This window comes from Podarcis gaigeae (assembly GCF_964106915.1).
Source record: "Podarcis gaigeae genome assembly, chromosome: 11".
Classification (NCBI taxonomy): Eukaryota; Metazoa; Chordata; class Lepidosauria; order Squamata; family Lacertidae; genus Podarcis; species Podarcis gaigeae.
This window is the reverse complement of record NC_139687.1, coordinates 48,164,907-48,190,697: the sequence shown is the minus strand read 5'-3', so window position 1 is coordinate 48,190,697 and position 25,791 is coordinate 48,164,907. Positions and strand designations below refer to the sequence as shown.

At 43.9% G+C, this 25,791-nt stretch overlaps 1 protein-coding gene and 1 long non-coding RNA gene across 9 annotated transcripts in view; one reads left to right on the top strand and one right to left on the bottom strand.

Annotated features, from left to right (window-relative positions):
* Window positions 1–25,791, bottom strand: part of PRLR (prolactin receptor) — a 121,362-nt gene that overhangs the window by 46,123 nt on the left and 49,448 nt on the right. The window contains exon 1 of one of the 8 annotated variants that reach the window (XM_083702674.1): window positions 24,285–24,301. The exons of the other annotated variants lie outside the window; for them this stretch is intronic. The gene's annotated coding sequence lies outside the window, so the exon portion shown is untranslated. Of the gene's footprint in view, window positions 1–24,284; window positions 24,302–25,791 lie in introns of those variants that run through there. 8 annotated transcript variants of the gene reach the window in all.
* Window positions 1,208–9,693, top strand: LOC310827239. Its single transcript, XR_014556246.1, has 3 exons — window positions 1,208–1,296; window positions 3,752–3,831; window positions 9,590–9,693. It is a non-coding gene; the product is annotated as an uncharacterized lncRNA (long non-coding RNA).

Sequence of the window (25,791 nt, the reverse complement as noted above, 5' to 3'; positions counted from 1 at the left end):
GGCTAATTTAGATCCATCACAACCTGTAACGTAACTGGCACCTAAGTAACAAACTCCTCTCACTCATTAATTTTCCAATTCTTTAAGTAAATTGGAAATTAAACGCAGGTCCGTTTTTTTTTTTTTAAAAAAAAGGCGATTCTTTGAGTTAAAAACAGAGGGAAAACATTGTCTTTAAAAAATGTTTGCTAAACTGGTTGCACTCGTCCCTTTGCCTCAACCACTTTTGACCGTCAGCTTGTAATGCCATTTATTATATTTTTGCCATTCTCTCCCTGTAAATATAAGCTTTATTTATTTATTTCGTATGGGTGGGGAGGCAAATGTCTAATCTGAGGCTCATGGTTATGCTCCCGCCTCATGGACCACAAGCTACAATCTAGGTTTGTTTTTGATTTCAGCTCTTGGATGAGGAGCAGAGAGCTTAACCCAAAACTTGGGTTTGGACAACATGCTAAGCCAAACCTTAGCATTTTTGCTCAGGCTGACTAATTCCCTTCTTTCCTCGCCTCGTCTATAAAAATCCAAGTTTGTTCATTTTTTTTACTTATAGTTGCTGATTCCCATAGCTTGATGAACCGCTCTTTTAAATGAAGAATTTCTTTTCCAATACAATGTCATCTCTAAGACTCTAATACACAAGGACGCAGCAACAAAGCCAAACAAAGCCTCATTTTCTGAAAGGAATGTGGAAAAAGAACTCTAAACAAACCATGGAAAGCTATTAGCCCAGAGTCACAGGGCAGGCAAGATGGAACCACCAAGCGGCGATTCTGGCAGGCACACTGCAGAAGTGACAAAGATAGCATCTTTCCATGTTTGGCTTTGTTACATGTGTGGAAAGGATGCTTGCAAGAAAATAATCCTTCCAAGAAGAAGGAATAAGCCTTCAGTTCCAAGAAATGTAGAAGGCAGTTACCAAATTATCCTCAGCAATTGCTCGGCACCTTAGACTGCTTCTTTTAAATTCAGACTGTAAACAACTCATTAGTGGGGTTTTTTTTTGATGTTGTCAAACTTGCATCTCCTTTCAACAGAAAGAGCAAATACCACTCAGTACCAACATGTGATGCTGCACCACATGGTCGTGGCAACCTCACAAATTATTTTATTGGTCTGGTCTGGCTTTCTGAGCCACTTAATGTATAATTTGATAACATACAAATTGCCTTGTTTGGAGCAGACCTCAACCTCCAGCTTGCTGTTTCTAATTGCAGCAAAACAGATGTCTCTAGAACCAGGGTAGACAACAGGAAGACTTCCACATGCTTCAGACTCCAGCTCCTATCAGCTACAGCAAGCATGGCCAGTGCTCAGGGATGATGGGATTTCTGAGTGGGTGGGGCAAGGGGGGTTGTTGCCTCATAACATGTTTATCGAGGGGGCATTTTGCTCCTCATGCTGGCCCTGCCAGCCCCATACAGTGGTACCTCAGGTTACAAACGCTTCAGGTTACAGACTCTGCTAACCCAGAAATAGTACCTCAGGTTAAGAACTTTGCTTCAGGATGAGAACAGAAATTGCGCAGCAGCGGCGAGGTGGCAGTGGGAGGCCCCATTAGCTAAAGTGGTACCTCAGGTTAAGAACAGTTTCAGGTTAAGAACGGACCTCAGCCTGGCAGATGAAGATGATGGATTTTTTGGAGCTAGCTGACCTGACTGGAAGAATCTGTGACCAGAAAGAAGAGGAATATCAAGAAAACTGGAAGAAATTTAAGGACTATTTGAATAAATATTATAATATAAATAACTAGAAGTCCCTTGAAAGTACCAAATAGGCCTAGGACTAAATTAGGATGTAATTATATAAATGTGATTTAGATGGTAAGAAAAGTGAATATGATAGATAACAGTTGGAAATATGTTTAAGAATGATATTGGAAAGCTGTTACATGCAGATACAAGGAAATTCAGAAGGGAGGGAATAGAGGAAGTCAACGTGTAATTAAGATTGGGTTCTTAAAGGACTAAGTTTGTCTTTATTTTTTTTAGTATTGTGGTGGGTAGGATGGGGTCTTTTGTATTGTTTTTCTTTCTTTGATGTATTTCCCCCCCCCCTTTGTTTGTTGTTCTATTATGTGATATTTGTTATGATTGTGGAAAATTAAATACATATTTTTTTTAGAAAAACAAAGAACGGACCTTAATTAAGTTCTTAACCCGAGGTACCACTGTACTGCTTTGCGAGTCCGATCCCACACAAAGCAGCGTGGGGCTGGCAGGGGGGTCAGGAGCACGACGTCAGGGACTGGGCAGGGGAGGAAGGGTGGAGACTGCCTCCCCAGCCTGACCCTTCCTGTTCAGAATGACAACAGGGGTTTGAGGGAGATCACAGCTCAGAGGCAGATGAGGGAGAAAGTTAATGGGAGAGGAGGAGGAAGAAGCCCCAGGGGGGGACAACTGATGGACACAGTGTCTTTAGAAAGCGTTCCAGACCCCCCTCTCCCAGACCCCAGAGGGCATTGAAAGTAGGAGAGCAGAGAGCTCAGAGGCAGTAGGCACATCTCAGCAACTGTTGTGATGATGCATAATGGGAGAGAGGGAGGGAATGGAGACTCACTTGGAGCAATACCATAATTCCGAGAGGCCACATTCCCAAGCCCCTCTCTGTGAATATTGAATAAAAAGCATTGGTAAGAACAGGCATAGGCAAACTCGGCCCTCCAGATATTTTGGGACTACAATTCCCATCATCCCTGACCACTGGTCCTGTTAGCTAGGGATCATGGGAGTTGTAGTCCCAAAACATCTGGAAGGCAGAGTTTGCCTATGCCTGGGTAAGACAACCTTCCTTGTCCTGGCAACCTATCCTGGGGGGTTGGATCCTTTGATGCCTGACACATGTATCCTTCAAATCAGATGGCTTTGAATGGCACATGCCTGCCCTGCTGCATTCTCCTCACATCGCCTGATGACAGGACAGCATGAGGAGGATGCAATAGCCATGCAGCCTTTGATTCCATCTTCGCAAAGTGAGGGCGAGGCTGAGATCAGAGGGTGCATGGCTGTTGCGTGCTTCTCATGCCACCCTCCCCGAGCCGCTCTGAGAGGCTGGGATCATCTGAGAGGCTGGTCACACTGGTGGCAAGGGCTGGGCTGGTGCACCCTGCCTTCCTGGCGTGCACACATACTCTCGCCCCCTGGGCACCATGAAGACATGCTCCACCACTGCCAGAGAAAGATTGGAAGAAATATGATGCAGTTTTGCTGCAAGAAACCAGTTCTCATCAGTTGTCTAGATGGGGCTTCCCAGGAGTGAGCAGGAAGAGCAGGCATAGGCAAACTCTGGCCCTCCAGATGTTTAGGACTACAATTCCCATCATCCTTTTAGCTAGGCATGATGGGAGTTGTAGTCTCAAAACATCTGGAGGGCTGGAGTTTGCCTATGCCTATGCCTAAGGAAGAAGGAAAAAGCACCCAGGACTCAGCTATACAGCTGCAAATAAAACACTTTGAATGCATTGTAAAGTGCAGTATACAATTGTGACACTAAATGTTAACTGTGAGCTGGAGCAAATTCAATGCATTTTTCAGAACAATTTTTTTAAAAAGCATTTTTCACAGCATTTTAAACATGTTTGTAGATTCCACCCAAGATCAGTAGAACAGAGTATTTTAAAAAAGATAAAAATAAATTACCATCATCTTTGTTTATAACTCCTGACCAAGGAGCTTTAGCTTGGAAATAAATTGAGCTAAAAGAACATCTTATTTCTTTATATCACCGGAGCCTGTCTTCTTTCTGTTCTCAGGGCTGGCCCAAGACATTTTGGCACCTGAGGTGAACCACAAAACAGCAGATCGCCCAGATCTTCCAGCCAGGGAAGAAGGGGTGAGTGAAGATCTATATCAAGAACAATGGGGCAGGAATAACGATCTACATTGGGACCTGCCGCTCCTGTGGATCCAGCCGCCTGAGGCAATCGCCACACCTTGCTTCCGGTCCCGTCTGTTCTGCTTCCTTCGAATCAGACATATGTTGCTCTGAGCACTTTGGAGGAACACAAACCAGAAATATGGGCCAAAATCCCAAACAGGTGTGCTTCCAGTGTGGTGTAGTGGTTAAGAGCAGTAGACTCGTAATCTGGTGAACCGGGTTCACTTCCCCGCTCCTCCACATGCAGCTGCTGGGTGACCTTGGGCTAGTCACACTTCACTGAAGTCTCTCAGCCTCACTTACCTCACTGAGTGTTTGTTGTGGGGGAGGAAGGGAAAGGAGAATGTTAGCCGCTTTCAGACTCCTTCGGGTAGTGATAAAGCGGGATATCAAATCCAAACTCCTCCTCCTCCTCCTCCTCCTCTTCCCATGGGCTTAAATACAACTATCTCTACTTCTATCTCTGCTGTGCCTGTCTGGAAAATCTGGCCTTTCTGTGCATCATTCTGGATTTTATAGGCATTAATTTGCATGTTTCAGCTTTTAGTGATTTTTTAACCCCTTAATGGTAGTATGGGAATGATCCATATGTGCAAAGCTTTCATAATCCTGACACACAAACCTTAATTGTCCTTTGGGCAAGCCACTCAGTATCTGTGTGACTCACTTCCCCTTTCATAATGTGAGTACAGTCCTGTCTCAAATGATTAGGAAGGAGGTGACTTAATTTTAGGACCTTGGATGTCCTCCAGCCCAACCCTCAGAAGCGTCTTTCCCATAGGGCTTGGTGGTTCACTGCGCCAGGGTGCTGGCCTCTCAGGGGCGCGGCTTTGCCAGCGGCCTCCCCTTTTCCTGCACCCGCCAGCTGTGCCTTGCCAACCATATGGCTGGCATGCGTGCAGTGCTCTCTTTCACCCGCCCACCCTGTGGGAAGAGGGAGGCAAACGATGGTGAGGGGGAAGCAGAGCGCGAGGAGGAGGAAGGAAGGAAGGAAGGAAGGAAGGAAGGAAGGAGAGAGACGCCCCCCCACTTGCCCCCTTTCTTCCTCCTCTAGTCAGCCCACGGAGCCTCCGTGCTGGGTTTGCAGTCCCCTTGCCCATCCTGTTCAGCTACATCTAGCCTGAGCTGTGAGTAGCAGCAGCTGCTGCCCTGGTTTCTCTCCCCCCCTGGAATCGTGCCCTGTGTTTAATGTTACGGGCAACTCTATCCCAGGGAAGGGAAGCCTCCTCCCTTCACTTTTCTTCTTCTTCCTTGGGGGGGCTCCTTCTCCGCCCCCCACCCCACCAACAAGGTCCCTAGGGGTTGTAAAACACGCCAGATAATTTAGCACCGACCCCATTCATTCCAGCAGCTGGCCATCACCCACTCACTCCAAGCCCTGCGAAAAATATCATCACCATTAATTACTATTACTACTACTGTGGTACCTCGGGTTACATACACTTCAGGTTACAGACTCCGCTAACCCAGAAATAGTACCTTGGGTTAAGAACTTTGCTTCAGGATGAGAACAGAAATCGTGCAGCGGCAGCAGGAGGCCCCATTAGCTAAAGTGGTGCTTCAGATTAAGAACAGTTTCAGGTTAAGAACGGACCTCCAGAACAAATTAAGTACTTAACCCGAGGTACCACTGTACTACTACTGCTACTAGTATTACTACTAATGCCCTCCACCCATAGATATCAGGGCGGCTCACAGCCTGAAACTACAGTGCTAAGCACATGCTAAAAACGAAGACAAAGGCAAACCAAACCAAGCCAGCAATGCTCCTTCTCCCTTATTTGTGAAACAAGCCTGTTAATTGCATACCCAACTAAAAAAAAAAAAAAAGGCACTAAAGGTTTTTGAGATCAATGCAAGCTAAAAAGCATTGCAGGGGGTTGGGCTAGATGACCCGCAGGGTCCCTTCCAATTCTATGTTTTTCTGAAAAACACACACACACAACCCAACTATGGTCCCTCTGCAGTCCTCGCCCCAAGCAACTGTGTGTGAGACTTGCTCCCCAGAAAGTGTGCCTTGTCTTGTTACCTGTGGTTTTTGTCTCTCGTCAGCCCCCTCCCCCCAATCTATTCACACTCCTTTCTCCCTAATCTCCAATATTATATTTTCCTCTGGTTGAGACTTAAAACAGAAAGCCCTAATTCTCAACTGTGTTTCTTGCTGCAGTCCTACTGTCTACTCAGAAACAAGGTCATATTAGATTTAGCAGGGCTTACTCTCAGGTAAGTGCAGTTAGGGCTGCAGCCCTTTGTGACCCAAGTTTTGGGTCCTTTTTAGGTTCAGAATGTCGCTGCTTTACACCTTCCCACCCCCCACAATATTTGAAAATGTCAGCTTTGTACTTAAATACAAATTGGCTGGGAACTTCATTGTCTGTTGTTCTTTAAATAAATTAATAAAGACACAAACTGGTGATTGCTTTAACTTTTTGATATTTGGTGATTTGAATCATGAGGATGAATTAGAAGAACTGCTGAGTCTTGAATGAGTCTTGCTTTGGAATTGAGGACTTCATTAGATTTTCTTCTGCCTTTTCATTTTATTCTATTTTATTTTCATTTGTTCTAAGGGCTTGTTAGAGATAATGTGTAAGCGTGGTGTCAGCTCCCTAAAAAAGGTCAACAACTTTGGGGTTCCGCCCCTTAGAAAAGGCTGACAACTCTAGGAAAGGGGGAGTGCCAGAGGGATCTTTGCACCACAGCGCCGGATATGCTTAAGACTGCCCTGGCAACCCTCCTTGCTTAGTACAGGATCTGCAATGTATGGCTATAACTACAGCATTTCTGACAGACGACGCTGCCTGTCCTCTGTTTAAATACCCCCAGCATAGGAGTGTTCACAGGTAGCCTGCTCTGTCCTTAACGTCAGGAAGTTTCGGCTCATGTTTCGCCAAATTTGCTTCTCTAACCCACTGGTTCTAATCCAGCAATAATACACAAGATACATGCTGTTTGCGTGTTTACCTATCCTGTGGCTGTGGTTGTGTGAAAGGGAAAGTGAGGCTGCATTTGATGGCCCTCCCCGTATCACATTTCACACCTTGCTTCCCATGTGTTAAGGTGAAGACTTGAAGAGGAGAGCATACACTACATTTGTAGGTTCTCCACATGATCTAGAACCCAGATAATGTTGAATGTCCAATTAGGGCTGCATCCCAACAATGTAGGGATGCAGGTGGCGCTGTGGGTTAAACCACAGAGCCTAGGACTTGCCGACCAGAAGGTCGGTGGTTTGAATCCCCGTGACAGGGTGAGCTCCTGTTGCTTGGCCCCTGCTCCTGCCAACCTAGCAGTTCGAAAGTGCAAAGTAGATAAATAGGTACCACTCCAGCGGGAAGGTAAACGGTGTTTCTGTGCGGTGCTCTGGTTTGCCAGAAGCAGCTTGGTCATGCTGGCCACATGACCCGGAAGCTGTCTGCGGACAAACGCCGGCTCCCTCGGCCAATAAAGCGAGATGAGCGCCGCAACCCCAGAGTCGTTTGTGACTGGACCTAATGGTCAGGGGTCCCTTTACCTTTTACCCAGCAATGACAAGCAATGCTCTAAAGGTATTGATCTACTCAGATACCAAGTCACTCTACAGAAGAGCAGCTACAGTTGTTTTGCAATGTACCGGTATGTTATCTTGAAAGTTTGAGGCAAAAGCTAAGAGTGGAAGAACCAACTTGACTGTTTGCGGAGCTGTATCCCTTGTGTGTATCAGAATGACTAAATCGAATGAACATGTTCCATGATACAACTGTGGCAGCACAGGGATGACTGATGGCTTTTAAAAGAAGACTAGGCAAATTCATGGAGGCAAAGATTATCAATGAATAGGGGTGGGGCAGGTAAGCCCTGCCCTGCATAACCAATCACAAGATACAGCAGGCACACACCAGACAGGTTATAGCGAGTAACTGGGAAAATGCAAAAGTGCTAAGAGTGAACCAATGGAGGGGGAAAAATGAAAAATATCATAATCTTAGAATATCTAACTGTGAATATACATAAAATGAAAGGGTTTAAGGTCAGTGAGAAGGAGGAGGATTGGCGTGAGAAGGCATTGAATTATTTGGGCAGGTTTGAACAATTTGGGCAATTAAAATGTTAAAAGTTAAATAAATCTTGTGGAGGGAGGAGTGTTAAGGTATATAGAATTGTACATATGGTTGATTTGAATATGTTATTATTGATTATGTATACCCAATGTATCAGCATCAGCCGCCAGGGGGTTTTCACTGTGTTTTGGTTGTTGGGGGGGGGGAATGAAAAAATCAATGGCTACTAGTAGCAGTGCCAACTTAAATAAAATATTGGGGGGGGGGGGAGGTAAGCCCTGCATAATCAATCACAAGATGCAGCAGGCACACAACATTTGAATGGCAATGCCCATAAAGGCATTGGGAGGACGGTTGGCCCCCACAAATATTTTATGGGGGGGGGGTTGAAGGATCCTCAGTCCATAGAAGTTGGCTCCTATGATTACTAGCCATGATGCCTATGTTCCACCTTCATGGTCAGAGCCAGCAATGCGTCTCATCATCAGTTGTTGGAAACTGCAGGAGAGGCAAGAGTGCTCTTGCAGTTGATACTAAACTAGATAGGTCATTGAGCTTATCCAGCAAGGCTCTTCTTGTGTAACTAGTTTCTGCTGAGAGTCCAGGGCTGTAATATTTCTAGTAGGTAAGTTATAGGTTAGCAGGGACGCGGGTGGCGCTGTTGGTTAAACCACAGAGCCTAGGACTTGCTGATCAGAAGGTCGGCGGTTCAAATCCCCACAAGGGGTGAGCTCCCGTTGCTTGGTCCCTGCTCCTGCCACCTAGCAGTTTGAAAGCATGCAGTGCAAGTAGATAAATAGGTACCACTCCAGTGGGAAGGTAAGCGACGTTTCCGTGTGCTGCTCTGGTTCGCCAGAAGCAGCTTAGTCTTGCTGGCCACATGACCCAGAAGCTGTACGCCGGCTCCCTTGGCCAATAAAGTGAGATGAGCGCCGCAACCCCAGAGTCAGCCACGACTGGACCTAATGGTCAGGGGTCCCTTTACCCTTTTTAAGTTATAGATTGAGTGCTCCCCAATGTAAATAGGTAAGTAAGAAATAAAATAACGACCCTCTTAGAAAACATGTATGAATTGGACAGCAGTGGGTGAGAACTAGCATTCTGCAGGCAAGGTCTTTGCAATGGGGAGGAAATTTTAAGCAGGTGGTTCCCCATCTGGCAGTCCTGATTACTGTATTTTCCGCTCTATAAGACGCACCAGACCATAAGACGCACTGAGTTTTTGGAGGAGGAAAACAAGAAAAAATAATATTCTGAATCTCGGAAGCCAGAACAGCAAGAGGGATTGCTGTGCAGCGATCCCTCTTGCTGTTCTGGCTTATGGGATAGCTACGCAGCCTGTACTCACTCCATAAGACGCACACGCATTTCCCCTTACTTTTTGGGAGGGAAAAAGTGAGTTTTATAGAGCAAAAAATACAGTATGTAGAGGAGCTCTTAATCACGAATCTTACTCACAGAATGACAAAGTGCTTTTCAGCACCCATTACCTAAAGAAATTAAAGGCAACCTGAAAATACAAGCTATGTCCATGAAAAATGGATATTTTGCTTGCATAATTATGGGAGGTTTAGGCTAGAGTGATGGGGGCAGGTGGGAATGCAATCAAATTACATCCGACTGTGGCTGCTAAGAAGTGTTGTTCAACCACCCTTTTCTTTTCCGTTTGGTAGTGTGAGAGGAATCTGAATTATTCCAATTAGCACACAAAAGTTCTCTAGCAGAAGATTCGGCATAAATGACAACTCCTTGCAAAATGCCAGAATGGGGAAAACAAACAGGACTGCGTGGGATGATATTGTATGAACAATCAATTATGTTGTCTTTCAGAGCTTTTTAAAATATTTTAATGGACCACGTAATATTGGGGTTTTTTTTGTTTTTTTTAAACGGATTATCTTTTTAAGGGAGATTCTGTAAGATGTGGGAACTTGTATCTTTTCTTCATAGGCTGAAAACTAGCCGTGGGGGTGGGTTGATTCTGAGCTAACAAAATCTGGAGAGGAAAGTTAACTAGTGCTCTTTCACTCCTGAGAGCAGCATCAGAGGTTGCTTTTCATCTTTAAACGTCCTCCCCTAAACCCCTAATTGTGGGCCATGTTTACTCAGTTTGCAAGATACGCAAACCAGCTCAGTGGCAGATTTATACTAGACAAGGTCCTATGTCAAGTCACCACTCAAGGTTACTGGTGGGGACCTCCAGAAAGAGCTCTCTTGCCTGACTTAGGATCTGAGCAAGTTAATATACGGAGACGCTTTTCTTCAAGTATTTGGGTCCCAGTCAGTGGTTACTAGCCATAATGGGTATCTTCTCCATCCTCACTCAGAGGCAGGAGGCACCTAAATTTCTGGGAATCACAAGTGGGGTGTGTGCTGTTGTGCTCAGAATCTGCTTGTGGGCTTCCCATGGGTATTTGGGTGGCTACTATAAGGACAGGGTATGGTATGGGATGAGATGACCTGATCCACCAGGCTCTTTTTATGTTCAGAAGTTGTTACGGGTTTTATATGCCAACAAGCAGCACCTTGAAGTGGGCTCGCTAGCACACAGGCAACCAGCGAAACTCTTATAAAACCAGTGTTATATGGTTACAATAAGACATGGGGGCTTCATTCTGCACTAGCTGCAGCTTTCAAACAGTCTTCAAGGGCTGCCCCACATACAGTACATTATAATAATATAAACATTTCATTAATTCATTCACTCACATGATTTTTATCCTGTCCTCCCTTCCCTTAGGAGCCAAGGGTGAGATTTTAAATAATTTTTATGATCCAACCCCCCCCCCTCTGTGTGTGTTTAGGTTACATGTTATATTTTATCTACACACAGACACACTTGTGAAACTCTCTCCCAGGGATCATTCAAGTTGTCCCCACAGTTGACTCATTTAAATGAGAATTGAACATTTGTTTACTCAGGCCTTTGAATGATTGACAACAGAGTCCCATAGAAGAAAGCTCCACTGAGTTCCAAGCACACATATTTAGGATCCAGCTGTACACCTCTCAACCACCTCTTTGCCTTCCTTCAGTATTTATTTCACACTTCTGTCCTTGAACTGCCTCCCTGGTACATGATTTATTGAAAGAAAAACCTGTGGTTGTTTTTATGACTGTAGTAATCTGTTCCTCACCTGCTTTATTTCCTTGTTTTATTATCTTAGTACATTTGTAAGGACATGTGCTCACTTTCTCATTTTGCTCACCTGGGTGAGATGTGCACTTTTTACAGCATGCTTGTAAAATTCCCTTTATGGCTTCCAAAGGGCTGTGAAAGGCTGTGTGGGAAACAGCCAAAGCCCCAGCAGCCCTTGTCTGGCACATCCCATTGCTGCAACTGACACCCCATTCACAACCCTCTTTAGGGTTAGGGGTCTTTAGTCTCCATATTCCCAGTTGCCAGGTGGACAGGCTGACATCACCTCACCTCAGAGTAAGCCCAGGGACTGATGCCTCAGAAATGAAAACCCAACTTTAATAGGATCACAGACACATGCATCATTGCAAGATCTGGTGTTTATCAGATTGGGCAGAGTGGAGAACCTTTTGTGCTCGCTTTTGACACAGCAGTCCTGGAATCTGGAGCAGCTGATAGCATCTCCTGTAGCGTCAGAAAGGTGTACGGGTTAAGTGAAAAGTATTCTTTCAAAAATGCTGTGGCCTGAAAGATCTTGATGGGTCAGCCAACTCATGACTGTGGCTGTTCAAACTGGATGCTCAGGTTTACCCAAGGCACACCTCCGATTCCTGAGGTTGTTTCGGCAGCCTTGATCTTTATCAGCCTGGCACTTCCCACAAAGGGAACTCTGGCCAAGACACGTTTTCTTCATCCAGGTTTCATTGCTGGTTCCATCCAGGCTAAGTAACAAGCTTCATGGAAATGGTGGGTCCAGCCAAAGTTAAATGCATGTAAGTACTATTATTATGGATGTGTGAGAGAATAAAAAAATGTGCCCTCTCTTCTGCAGGAAATGCCAAGAGCGAAAAATTGGACTGAAGTCACTACTGATAAAAACAAAAGTATGTGCAAAACAATTTTGTAAAAAGTTACACAATAAACTTCTATTTAAAAGAGGTATGGGGAACCTGTAGCTCTACAGATGTTTCTGGACAAATCCCTTGACAATTGTTTGCTTGTTGGTTGGTTTAGTATATTTATCTACTGTTTCATACTTAATAACTATGCAGTTTACAAAATAATGAAACTGAAAACTAAAATTTGCAATGCAATATAAAACAATAAAATCCCCCTCAAAAACAAAAACATAGCAGTATATTTTGAAAACTTCTTAAAAGTCAAGGATTCCTTCCTTCTCCAGCCTCCCTCTTGCCAAGAGACATCCTGAATCACAATATACAAGATTCACCCCAAAACACAGATACATTGCACCCACATTCTGTCTTATTTACACAAATCATACAGTATCTACTTGTCAGGAGTAGGTCAGCAATAAAGAAAAACACTGGAGCCAGTGAAGTTAACTCTTTATTCAGAGAAATGAAAACAGTGCAGGCCTAGTGGTCACAGCAACTCTTCCCAGTATGTCTTGCCCTAGTGAGGCAGCTGCAAGGGCTGAAGGTCCCCACTTTCCCACCTCTAAGGTTCCTTCCTTGGTTCCTTCCCCAGCAGCCTAAGGCTCCATCATCTTGTCTCTTATCATTCCACCCTCTTCATTTCTCTGTATATTCTGGGAGACCAGTGGAGAGGGGAGCTGGTCGCAGCAGATGAGGAAGATACCCTAGAATCTTCAGCAACCTGCCTCATCTCTGGCCCCTCTCCTCTCCCGCCTTTGAGTCTGGACTTCTCTCTTCCTGCTCACCAAACCCTGTTGCCTCTTCAGCTTCTGATACCTCCTCCTTCCAGTCTGCTCCCTCTTCTCATTCATCATTGTCCCACCACCAATCCCAATCTCAGAGCCGTCTTGCCCTGGCCCAGCGGGTTCCTCCCACCACTCCTCTCCATCCAACCAATCTACGACTCCTTCAATATCACTCACCCCATTCTATTCCACCTCAAGTCACTCCATTATCTCCTCCTCAATCACCAAACCACTGCCACCAATTATTGCTATTGCTCCAATAAAAATATATTGCAAAACCCACAATGAGACAATGAAACCATTCACTGGCAGAACCATAAAAGAATGTAGAAACAAATGGCTGGCTGTTAGTTGCATGGCTATATTGTTCCTGACAGCCATCTGGCTCTCACCCAGGTTAGGTTAACCTATCCAAGGATGGGTGGAACTGCACACCCACTCCATGGTGCCCCTTCCTCTAATCTAGGAGTGTCCTGTCAACATTTCAGTTTGCACACAAGACACTCCATTAGTCATGCTGGCTGGGACTAAAGGGAGTTGGATTTAAAACATATCTAAACTAAAGTAACTACAGTGGTACCTTGGGTTACAGATGCTTCACGTTACAGACTCTGCTAACCCAGAAGTAGTACCTCGGGTTAAGAACTTTGCTTCAGGATGAGAACAGAAATCATACGGCAGCGGCGGGAGGCCCCATTAGCTAAAGTGGTGCTTGAGGTTAAGAGCAGTTTCAGGTTAAGAATGGACCTCCAGAACAAATTAAGTTCTTAACCCGAGGTACCGCTGTACTAAATGTGCAGCCCAATATTTTGCATATAAGGACTGAGCCAAGCCCCCCTCCACAGTTTACCGAAAATATTTTTATATGCCACTGCAATTTATGAGCTGTGCAAGATTCCAGGTGCTGCAGATGTCCTTGTGAGGGTCTGTGTTTCCTTTTGGAAATGAGGCACAGCGGAGACCGTGGTGTCTTTATGATATATTGTTTATTTACACATATATACAACCTAAGCCCACAATTGAGGGGTTCACAGCATTAACACCCCTCAAGAGGTTCTGGCTTCTCCCATAGCCACCACATTGGTTTCAAAACAGACATAAGCATCCTGCTTTTTGACTTTTTCCAGTCCACTCCAGTAACTCTGTTGCTTAACTCTTAACTGCCGTTCTCAACTGTAACCTACCTAAAATAGTGGCATTGTTATTATGAACTAAACTCAAATGAAGGAGGGAGGAAATCCACTCGTTTGCAAATGAAAGATTTGTCCTTCCATCCTTTGACATGCTAACGGCTCTGGCTTTTGACATTTAGCTTAATTAAGGGATTAGCAAAGTCTAGCACATGGCTTAAAAACACACTGGGACTGGGACTGGGTCTGTCTTAAATACACATACGAGTCCGGCTTTCACCTCCACGGAAATTAGCTTTGACACCCCAAACCTTAATTAAATTCTAGCACCTATTACAATATTCCGCCAAATGGTGCTAATGGAAACACCTGGATCAGGACCATGGAGGGGCAAAGGGCTAAAGCCCTTTTCTGCAACAATACAGTACCAATTCAGCACTCTCTCTTGTACACACAGACTGCACCAGCTATTTGTGAAGGAAACAGAATAGCAAACCACATAAGCATAGCATCTAATTTGTTGACGAAGGAAGCCTGTACTAAACTGACCCAATTAGGTCTTGTGTTTCCGCCATCAGAGACTAGACTGACACAGAGCTATGTCTTCTCATGGCAGCGATCACAGTTGTGGGATTCTTTCCTTGCCTATTTCCCCCCGCTAGCCTAATTTTTGGTGTCTATCAGCAAAACAATAAACATGTGCTTGCTTTTGACGCTTCATTGAGCTTCTTCCTCCCTTTCTACTTTCTGAGGTGTTCAACCTCCAATATGCCTCTGAATCCAGTTTCTGGGAATCCCAAGTGTGGAGAATGCCCTTGCGCTCAGGTCTTGCTTGTGGGAAAAGCCAGGAGCTGCTGAGTGATGCAACATCAGGTGGCTGATGGGAGTTAGCAACAACTTTGAGGTCCACAGTGGGCATAAGTGCTATCACACGTAGGCTTCTAGTCATTCTCCCATCATAGGAGTCTTGTACATGCCTGAGAGGTGGAAAGAGGTGGATTCAGAGATCCACCATTTCTCTGAGATCTTTATGGTAGAGGCCCATTTGGGTTCAAATGGCAAGCCTCATGAATTGCTCCAGGTTTATAAAGGCCCCTTTAACAGCATCTCTTTAGTACTGCTCTGCTTCCCTTTCATGGCACCAGTTTTGCAAGGCTCTTGCAACCATTAGTCACATGCCTCTTTGGAGTGAGCCTTAATTGCCCTCTCTTATGCACAGACACACAAGTGCACAATGTTTAGCTATGCCCATGATGAGAACCGGGTGCTGGACAAGCAAGAGTCCTTACATTCAAGGTAATTTAATGTGCGTCAGATAAAATTCTGCAGCCTTGCAACACACGGAACTGTCTGTACGGCTCAGCAGAGTGGAAAACATCCTGGCTACTTTGCTGTGCTGCATGTATTTCCTATTGGGCGATGATGTGTGTGATGTCATTTCCAGCCAATAAAAATGTGAAATGGCCTGAATGTGTGAATGGCACGAAGATAGTGACTGAGGCTAATTTTCATCTTGGAAATATTGAAGACTTTAGCAAGATTTCAAGGCAAGCTCAATCTGACAACCTTCCAGGCTGGATGGAGCTGTATTCAAGCACGGTGAAATCTCTATTAAAAGAGAGTGGACACCCTAAAACCAACAGTAACACCCATATAAAATGCAAAGTACAGTGGTACCTCGGGTTAAGTACTTAATTTGTTCCGGAGGTCCGTTCTTAACCTGAAACTGTTCTTAACCTGAAGCACCACTTTAGCTAATGGGGCCTCCTGCTGCTGCCGCGCCGCCGGAGCACGATTTCTGTTCTCATCCTGAAGCAAAGTTCTTAACCTGAAGCACTATTTCTGGGTTAGTGGAGTCTGTAATCTGAAGCGTATGTAACCTGAAGCATATGTAACCCGAGGTACCACTGTAACTGTGAAAACCTCTTTTTTCTGTTGAGTAAGACTAGAGTTTCAAGTTAAGGGTCTTGTGGAAAGAGAAATCAGCTTGTCAAATTTATTTTGATTATTTTTGCCACTAACTCCCAGTAGTCAACACTTCTAAATAGGGTTTAAACTAAGATATGTACCCCAACTGGATGCTTGATTATTTTCAAGCAAGTTCAGCCAGGGTCAATGGGAATTAGGACTTTAGCCTTAATCTGTATTTAAAACAGGATGTGCTTAAGTGATAGCAACCACTGTAGCTGAACTAGAGGCATTCTCTGTTAGCAAACCACAGAGAACATATGCCTCAGGCCTGTTCTTTCCTGCTTTTAATGACAACATGCAAGGCGTGAATGGCAGAACTGCCTGCCTGTTTTGACTTTGCACGGGGCCATCACAAATCAAGGCACAAAACAGTTATTAGGTACAAGCTACACTTAAGCATGTATCCATTTCCAAACTGATGTGCTTATTCTTCTTTCGCCACCATCCTTGTGGTATATGCTTTCAAAACTAACAAACTAGTTGAATTTTGAAAGTGTATTACAAGAATATCAAGGGGGTTATTTTGTTTTTAAAAAGAAAACCCAAGCAAGTCTAAAACAATAAAATCTAAGAGCGTGGTTTTTGCTTTCAATAAAACACATATATCTAGCAGTTGCTATAGCAATGAATGTAGTAAGTTAAAGCTGAGCAACCATGAGATTGATTCAGAAGGCAATAATTGATTTAAAGCTTCAGTGACTCATTCGGCAGATCCTGCCTTGACTATTTTGCTGTGGGGCACAACATGCTCTTAAAAAGGCACATACAAGTGGATAAATAGTTCTGGGCTCTGTAGCTCCTTTGATGACTGAATGCTGTTTGCAGGGTTAACATAAATAAAAAGGGAGATTACAACATCTTCCGAAGTCAACAATGCCCACTCCCATCACAAAGAACTCATAACCCACCTAAAAGCAGCCAGAAACACCATAGCCAGATACTGGAGAGACCTGTCAGGAGTAAGCATAGACCAACAGTACCAAATAGTACGGGAAATAGCCTTATTAGAAGAACTAACTAATAAACTGAAACTGACACGGGGACAAATGGAAGAAGACGCCTTCATCCTGTATGGCTCCCTTTTATCACATACACAGCCCAACAAGAGAATGACAAGAATCTACCAACAGCATACAAATCAATATGGCTAACCTGATTCAAAAACATCCACCCATCCCACTCACACATGAAAACAAGCCAATCACAAGCAACCAGCCACACCCTAGGCCAACCCCAACCACTCTCACCACCAAAGAAACACAAGCGAATAGTAAAGAGAAACCTGCACAAGTGACGCTGATACAAAACCCCACACATACATTAAGTAATATAGAAACATCGCCACCCAACCCACCACGGCCCTTCCACCTCTTCCCCCCTTTTCTTCCTAATGTAACACTAATGTCTCAACAAATGAAACTGATCTGCAGAAAATGTAACTTGAAGAAAAAGAGACATTGCACGTACTGTTGTAAACCAATCTTTAATAAAAAAAAATGTTTAAAGAAAGAAGGGAAATTACACTTTGTCTAAAAAATCCTAATACTATACCATGTCCTGACCTTCAGGATTTGTATGAAGGGCTGCAGCTCCAAGGTAGAATGTCAATCCCAGGTTCAGTTACAGATAGGTAGCCGTGTTGGTCTGCCATAGTCAAAACAAAAAAAATTCCTTCCAGTAGCACCTTAAAGACCAACTAAGTCAGTTCTTGGTATGAGCTTTCGTGTGCATGCACACTTCTTCAAATACCCAGGTTCAGTCCTTGACATTTTCATAAGGTCTGTGAGGACTTGAAACCTGGGAACTAATTGTCAGCCAGCACAGTTGAGCCAGGTCTGGTGTTATATGCTCGAACCATCTTGTCCCGGTGAACAATCTGGCCATTTAAATTTTGCACCTGCTGAAGTTTCCAAACTGTCTTCAGTGGCAACCCCACATATAAGGCATCACACAAGTCCAACCTAGAGGTTACAAAAGCATAGACCACAGAAGTTGCACCCCAGCCACACCACCACATTTATACTTATAACTATTGATGATAACAGGTAGATAGTTAAGAGCTTAGGCGGCTTCAGCAGTGGGCACCTGGTGCCCCCCAGAATTTGATGCCCAGGTGCCCTGCACCTCTTGCACCCCCGGGTAAAGACGGCCCTGACTTCAACTTGATCAATGCTGCAGTTCAAGTTTTATGGGGTCTTCTAAAACCCACGCCTCTTCCTCAATCATTAAGCTGCAAGCCTTCCCTGTGCCCTAGTTTAATACCTCTCCACTTGTTCAATCAAATATCCTTTATTGGGCATAGCAAACAACACATTATCAAACAGACAGCGTATACAAATTGTGCAAACTACGAGCTCAGCATCACAAGGTTTGTCCCAATCAGATCTTTAACTCTAGAGAAAATCAATTTGCATAAATAATACAATACAACGCTACCACATCACTGATCAGTTAAGAACCACTAAATCTCTTTATAATGGCCCAGTCTTTCTACATGGACAGCACTCAAAAATTCAGCCACTATTAAAGTAATTTGATCATTTATGTCCGAAAGCAGGTCCTGAACCGTTGGTAGCATAGAAATCAGCCTGTTGAGTTGTAAGGCCTCTAATAATTGTCTTCTGGCATAAATGCCAAAATCACAAGAAAGGAAAATATGCTCCAAAGTATCAGGTTCCTGTTTACTACATTTGCAGAGACGCTCTGATTCTGGGAGAGCTAAATATCTTCCTCTCACTATCATCGAGGGAAACATATGAAATCTGGCTAACATAAACAGTCTGCACAATTCATGATTCTTTGAAAATCTCTACGCAAAGGGAGATTTGAATCGAGAGGAGAGCAAGTGCTGTGCTTTGCAACCTCAAGAGACCTCTCCACTTGTTGTGAGGAAAGCAGACTGAACTACACCTAAACTATCCCAGATATTGCCCACCAGTGCCCTTCAACCCACAACATTATTACATTCTTAGATAAGGCACAAATCCTGTGGGCACAAATGAAAACAATTGGTGTTGAGTAAGGAGTAGGAGCCAATTTAAATCTGTGCCAAAGATCGTTGCACACAAGAGACTGCTTATGAGCATGGGAGCACTCATGTGTAAATGGTTTTCTCCATGCATTTTAATTTCAAACTTTGATTAGCCACTTTCAGAATGACTTACATCAAGGTGGGAAAACTCCAGCCTGTGGGCCAATATTGGCCTGCCATGCCCCCCTACTGGCCTGCCAGGCAGTCTAGGAGATACCATGCCTGCCCACCCTACAATCTCAAGGTTGTGGGTCTGAGCCCCACATTGGATGAGTGATTCCTGCATTGCAGGGGGTCAGACTAGGGGATCTTTGGGGTCCCTTCCAACTCTACAATTCTATGATTCTACAATGTCAGGTGTGAGATGGGTTAGGCCGGGGTTTCAAAGAAACAACCGGGAGCTTAGCATCGTCTCCTGATTGTTCCCTTGCGGGAGCAAAGCACAATCCCATCTGCCCATCACCTGACGGGCTGCAGGAGTGCAACCTTGCTCAAGCAAGGAGAAGTGGCTTCCATTCAGTGGAGACTCCTCCCTGCCCTGCCCTGCCCTGCTCTTTGGAGTGTCCCTTGCATTCCCTTCCAGCTTCTGAAATCAACAGGTGATAGCAGCACCAGCTCACCCAGGGCTCCATTTGTCTGTGCACACCTGTTCCCCACCCACTGCCAAAGGAAGCTGCCTGTTTTGGAAGCAGCTGCCTTTGGGGGAAGATTGCTGGCATGCAGGACTCTCCCACACACAGGTGATCTTCCCAAAGGCAGCTGCTTTCTTCATCTCCCAATCAGGTGATTGGGAGAGGAGATAATCAGTCTTTCCAAAAGCACCTGCTAATCTGCAGGACTCTTAAAGGAGGAGTGTTGCTTCAGGCAGCCACCACCCTGCTCCTTCAAATGTAAGAGGAAGGCTGATACTTCAAAGAGCACTTTTGAGAAGCGCTTAAAGGCAGCCCCCTGTGCCCCCATTTCAGGCTGAAACAGGAGTGTCTTACAGGCTTTGCAAGTCCCCCCTCACTCTTCCTTTTAAGCCGAGACTGGCAAAGCCACCCACCTGTTCAGTGGCGTAGCGTGGGGGGTGCAGGGGGCCCCGGCCGCACCGGGTGCAACATCTGGGGGTTAGGGTTATGGGACGCAAATTACTTGCCTTGCCCCGGGTGCTGACAACCCACGCTACGCCACTGCACCTGTTGACTGTGTGATGGAATAACGATGGCATGTGATTGACTTGACCACGTGCCAATAGGTTCCACATACCTATCAGGATCTGACCTGTGAGGCTGATTCCCGATAGGTATGAGGAACCAAAAAATTTCCCATACCTGCTGCACATCGTGAAACATGAAAGCGCAACAAAAAGCATTTCTGCGGAGAGTTACAAACCGAACATAAAATAGAAAGCAAAACTAAAAGTCCCAGGCAAATTAGAAAGTTGACCTCAAAACCAAAATAAAAAAAAGGTTGTGCCAAGGGATGATCCCTTCTTGGACAGAATTTTCACGCACAAGGTGTCTCTGCATAGCTGTCAACTTTTCCCTTTTCTTGCGAGGAATCCTATTCGGAATAAGGGAATTTCCCTTAAAAAGGGGGAAACGGTGACAGCTATGTGTCTCTGGTGTCTAGCTGTCTTATTTCACTTAGTGGAGGAATGTAGAGCAATGCCTCTGAGAATGTCAAAAGTTTTTTTTTTAAGTTATTGGAGTTCAAAGTTAATAACAAGCACTGTATCAGTGCACGTGATGTTGGAAATGTTCTTCCACATTGTCAGACCCAACTCCTGCTAAACTGAGAGGAGGGGGTGATACAATAACAAAAGGGGGCAATAAATTTGTGTCAGAGCTTATGGCCTAACTGCTTGTTAAGTTGAGTGAGTAGTTTTGCCTTGTGTCAGATAGTGGCTTTGGGGGAAGAGTAGGGAGTTTGGGGTCAATAATTTTGCATTGGGGAAAGGGTTAACCCTATACACCAGACCCTGATCAATCCTCCTCCACCAAACTGGCTGCCATTTAAAGTTTTAAGAACAAGCGCTCATTGCCAAACTATGTGTTTAGTGTAGCATGTTGTTTGAGAACATCTCTTTTTTGAGAATGCCAACATTCAGTTGTGCTCCTTGAGCATGGAGCGTTTTCTGCTGCAGAGGTGAGCATACAAGGAATTGTAAGGTCTGGATAATGCTTTAGGGCCAGGGGTAGGGAACTTGTATCCTTTCAGATGTTGCTGAACTCCAAGTCCTATAGGTTCCAGGCCCAGCTAGGATGGTCAAGTGTCAGGGATGGGAGGAGTAAATCTGTCAATTTCAGTTTTTCATTTTCCCAATCTTAAATACACCAGTTTGTGGTTGTTGTTTTTAAACCCAAGCCCTCATGAAAATTCATCATCACTTCAGCACAGATTTCTTCTATTACATTATTATTATTATTAACACCACTACTACATACATTGATTATGGACAATTTTGCTGAATGCATGCATTTTTGCAAAGCCCCCCCCCAAATATAATGCATTTCCTATATATTATTTTGTTTTCATTACACATTTTAAGGTATAGTATTTTAGTACCCATTACTTTAGTACCAGTAGTGATGTATGGAAGTGAGAGCTGGACCATAAAGAAGGCTGATCGCCGAAGAATTGATGCTTTTGAATTATGGTGCTGGAGGAGACTCTTGAGAGTCCCATGGACTGCAAGAAGATCAAACCTCTCCATACTGAAGGAAATCAACCCTGAGTGCTCACTGGAAGGACAGATTGTGAAGCTGAGGCTCCAGTACTTTGGCCACCTCATGAGAAGAGAAGACTCCCTGGAGAAGACCCTGATGTTGGGAAAGATGGAGGGCACAAGGAGAAGGGGACGGCAGAGGACGAGATGGTTGGATAGTGTTTTCGAGGTTACCAGCATGAGTTTGACCAAACTGCGGGAGGCAGTGGAGGACAGAGGTGCCTGGCGTTCTCTGGTCCATGGGGTCACGAAGAGTCGGACACGACTAAACGACTAAACAACAACAACAACACCCATTACTTGGCTGGAGAAAAGCACTGCCAAAGTTAGAGAGCTGCAGAATTCTGGAGGGTGGTTGTGTTGTTTTAAAAAGTGCAAATAAGATAAGGTCGCCTTTAAACGGAACCAGTCCGAAAAAGTTTAACCATTCGGCACCTGTAAAACAACACCAGAAGTAGCAATACAAAGGGCTGTTCATCAGCTGTTTTCCTGAAGATCAGCCAATTTAATGTGTGGAAACTTGTAAGCGATGTGTTCACGACTCTGTTGAAGTGTGAAGCTGTCGTCAGTACTTAATTGCTGATGTAGTTCAAATATTCACAGCCCATTTCTCCCCAAATGGGAAACAAAGCTGCTAACAGATGCCACAAAGGAATGTGCTGCAGTTTTGGCACAGTGGCTAAGAGATTGAGTCTGAGTACACACCTTACGTTCAAAGCATACAACTTGCCCCAAGGAATCCTGAGAACTGTAGTCCACTAAGAACTGTGCTGGGAACTGTAGATCTGCAAGGGTAGACTACAGTTTCCATGGTTCTTTGAGGGAAGTCATGTGCTTTAAATGTGTATGGAGGCTGAGCTATGAATGTCCCTGGTTCAAATTGTGGTGCTCACTGACCTCGGTTTCTCTCTTCAATATGAGTATAATAATTACCTTACAGGGTTATGCTTTTGCAACAATTACTTACACCTGCATTACCTAGTTGTATTTGCAACATTTTGAACTGTGATATGAACATGAAGCATGATGTGGAACCTGTGAGAAGGGACTTCCAATGAAAAATTCAACAGTATCCTAATTACTTCACATTAATTAGTCAGCTTTTAAATTATAAGTCTCCACTGGCACCATCCAACAAGGAAACTTCTTGCCAGTGGCATTTTTGAAACTAGGTGCATCACTTGAATCCAAAAACATGTTAATCAAAGCCTTTAAGAGGATACATGATATGGTTATGTTATTTAGTCAACAGAAAGCACTATGGACACTTATAATTTAGCATTATCCTGCAATATCCCAACTGTGGTTTTCTTTTTAGTTCTCTTTAGTCGCTCTGTCAGTAAAAAAGGTAAAAACTAAGCAGACCTCTGCCAATTCCATACCGATACCATTTGCTACATTAGTTTGTAAGGGAGATGAAAGGAAGGGCTTTTTTGTTCGTTTGTTATTCTCAAGCAGAAAAAGTGCTGGTTATAAAGTTGATGTGCTTCCAAGGCAGTGTTTATATTCAGGTAGATTAGTCTTTTGAACACTGTCTTTGGAGCACCTGGGCACTTCATTGTTTCAAGTCCTTTACTTGTTTATTACTCTGTCATAGGCTTTAGCTGTTGTTTTGGTTTTTTCATCTCATGCAGTTTCACAGCTCTTTTCTTAATTGTTCCTTTAAGGGCCTCTTCTAGATCCACACAGATGAACCCACATGTGGCTATTTCCATTAACGATCAAGGAAAAGACAACTCTTTGAGGCAGGAAAATGATGCAAGTTTGACCTCCAATCACTGGGTTCTTAAAAGGCTCAAGGAAGAAAGAGATTACAATGATTTAATATACCACTTCATGTCAAAATAGGCCTTTATATAATGTCCCTGCAGAACCAAATCTGAACCTAAGCCATTTGCAGAGGAGCAAAGGGTCACCTATGTCAAGGATTGAAGACTTCAGTTTCTGTGAACTGCAAAGCAAACTGACCCCCTTGGACTAATGTGTGGTTGGGAACATAATTATGCTAAGATTTTTGCATATCTCTGAATTTTGCAATACAGTACTTGGCTCAGAAAAAAATGACAGAGCACATCTTTGATCTGACTGCCACTGTAGCTAAACAGGCGAGGCAGGTTTTGAGACAATAAATATCTGTTTATCAAAGGCAAAAGTTGAGAAAAAATATACATACACCACAAGCTGCAACCCATCTTCAAAACCACCTTCAACTGTCTGGGAAAATTATCCTCTGAGCAAAGAGTATAGCACTGTACAGAATGCAAATGTAATGCAGTTAGTGTGTACCTCTGTGCTTGTCCAAGTGCCTTTGTAAATGGTGGGTTTTTCTTTTCTTTTTTGAGGAAACATGCCTCCTTTCTAATCATCTATGTGCCAAGAAACAATATTTATTATGTGTTTGTAAGAACAAATCTTATGCATTAAAAAAAGAGAAAATTGATGTTGGATCAAAGTGTTTCAAAGTTTGCCAAGTCAATATATATATAAAAAATGGAATGGAGTTACAATTAGCTACTGCAGGTATGAAAAACTGGCAGTGTTTCCTCTTATGTAATCAACTGTGAACCTGCTTAATTGTATTTAAACACATACAGAGGCGTGCACGCACACACACACACCTTTTCGCAATAGTTCCCAAAAGCTGACTCAGTTCTTATTGCTATTCAAGTTTGCACAGCTATTCTGAATGTCACTCAACATTACCTGAAACTGCAAGCCATTTCTTTTCTCTGTTCCCAGTTCAGTGGAGCTTCACTTGTAGTTCATTTCAGTAGTTTATTGTTCTAGCCAAAGGCCATGACAAACTTGTAGCAATAATATTAATAAAATACAAAACAAGCATCTATAATAAGCTGACATCCATTATGTAAGAGAAGATACCAGAGAAACCAACAAGCTTAAATTTAGTTTGATTTCAGGTTAAACCTTTGTATTGCCAAAACAACTCAGTGATTTGATCTAGCTCCCTTTTCCTAATTATTTTTTCAGCCAGTGCATAGAGGGCCACTCTGCATGTTACCAAGTTGTAACTATCCACAGGATTTGTCAATCAAAATCAGCACCCACAGAAGATGTGGCACAAACACAGCACATCTCAAAGGAGTTAGGCAATCATCCTCTTTGGCTCTTCTCACAGGACTTGCCCTGACTAGAAGTCTCGACTCCCAAGTTAAACTATTGCTAATCACAGATGGGAGTTCTGGGAGTTATGCCACCAGAACATTATCCCAGAAGAAGGCGGCATATCCATGCAGGATCCATCACCCTCTTTGAATGTTCCACCACCATCCATAACTCCCAGTGCCAGCATATCAAGCAGAAGGATTCCGTCTTAACCTCGTGTGGTCTGAGAGCTTGGAGCAACCAGCCCAGACCTCTTTACACCCAGAGTTCACATGGCAGACTGAGAGAAACAATAGGCTTGACTTCATTCCTCCCAAGATGAGGGAGAGTAATCTTAGTTAAGCCAGGCAGGACAACTTACTCTATGGCATTAACCCCTTCATGTGTTAATTAGACTTAAGCATTTTGGTTATACAAGGCTTGTTATCCTATATTGACAACTGATTTGATTCTTCCAAACTGTTGCAGAATGACATGCTGTTTGATGTCCACTCTAGGCAGGTGTCCCATCACTATCTTTGCTTAGGACCTTGCTAGATTGGTTTTTTATATGATAGGAGATGCTGGGCTTTTTATTTTTTTTTTGCACTCAGCAGTATTCAAAATTATGATCGTAAAAGGACAGTGCTAATGACTGTACCTCAATGTCACTCAGCTCCAAGTGTGAGGAGAGCCTGTGTAAACAGCCGAGATGGGCTACGGCAGAAGGCAGTCCCTTATAGCTATACCATTAAAGGTGTTATTCATACGTTAACTGCAGCTATCATTTGATACTCCAAGAGTGTGAATAAGCTTCTGCCATCGTTCATCATGTTATGAGTCACCCACAAATCAAAGTGTCTTTTCCCACCTCAGGGAAATAATTAGCCAAACAGGAGCCTATCTGCAAGATGATAAAAAGACAAGAATGTGTGTTTTGCATCTCGCTAGATGAATGATTGATGCTGCAAATAGTGTCTCAATTTTCTGTTTTCCCACTCTAAGCATCACTCATTCCTTTCAGGTTTTCCCCATATGCCAAGTATTGCAAACTTACGAAGTGCAATCCAGCTCCTGCTCCACACTGATTTTAAGGGGGAAGCTATTC